The 973-nt window shown below is 48.5% G+C and overlaps 1 long non-coding RNA gene across 1 annotated transcript in view; it reads right to left on the bottom strand.

Moving 5' to 3' along the window:
* Window positions 1-973, bottom strand: part of LOC107716869 (uncharacterized) — a 16,246-nt gene that overhangs the window by 378 nt on the left and 14,895 nt on the right. The gene's annotated exons all lie outside the window — the stretch shown is intronic.

Here is a 973-nt window from a genome sequence, read left to right as displayed (position 1 = left end):
CACTTCCCTGACCGCTTCCCTGACCGTGGCCGATTCCCTGACCCCTTCCCTGACCGCTTCCCTGACCGCTTCCCTGACCCTGGCCGCTTCCCTGACCTCTTCCCTGTCCACGTGGTTCACTGCATGCAAAGCCACCCGTGGTTGGGCAACACTTCTGTGTGGCAGGACACTGGCCATCATGGAAACAGCTTTTAGCACACAGTGGAATTGTCTCCGGTATGGGACAGTGACCCGGTTTCACTGCATGGACACAGATAGTCAGCTTTAGTTTGTGCATATAGACAGCATGCCACTTCAATATACAGCACGAAACACTCAAAGCATGAATAGCAAGTTTTACCGACGGAGTTAATTATATTCCAAGTATTATTCCTCTTTATTTTGTAAAGCCATCCTGTGCTTAAATCTATCCTAAGGAATGAATTCAAACCTACTTTAGACGAGAACAACAAAAGGCAGAGTCTCTGCTTAAATCAATGCGTTACTCGTGTGTGTGTTTTTTTGGACCCTTAGCATCCATTATTAACTGAAACTCACTGAAAACAGGCAGCACGCAAACAGGTGCCACAGTCAAATCGACAGCATTGGTGTCCTCCAGGGCAGTCTTTATCAGAAGAACATCCTCGATGGGACGGCACGACCGTCAGCCTCGCCGGACATAAACAGTCCACTAGAGAATTCAAGAGGATCATTAGGCCAGGGAGTGCGGTTTCAGCATTTGTAAATCAGCGGTTTCACAATGTGTCTCAAGCCTAAATACAAATTTTACATATTTGTCTGTGTAAGGCAGGGGTGCCCAAACTCGGTCCTGGAGGGCCGGTGTCCTGCAGAGTTTAGCTCCAACTTGCCTCAACACACCTGCATGGAAGTTTCTAGTATGACTAGTAAGAGCTTGATTAGCGGGTTCAGGTTTGTCTAATTGGGGTTGGAGCTAAACTCTGCAGGACACCGGCCCTCCAGGACCGAGTTTGGG

Source organism: Sinocyclocheilus rhinocerous, unplaced genomic scaffold (assembly GCF_001515625.1).
Source record: "Sinocyclocheilus rhinocerous isolate Xijiao unplaced genomic scaffold, SAMN03320098_v1.1 scaffold2435, whole genome shotgun sequence".
NCBI lineage: Eukaryota > Metazoa > Chordata > Actinopteri > Cypriniformes > Cyprinidae > Sinocyclocheilus > Sinocyclocheilus rhinocerous.
Note: the sequence above shows the minus strand (reverse complement) of the source record. Positions and strands in the feature narration are given on the sequence as shown.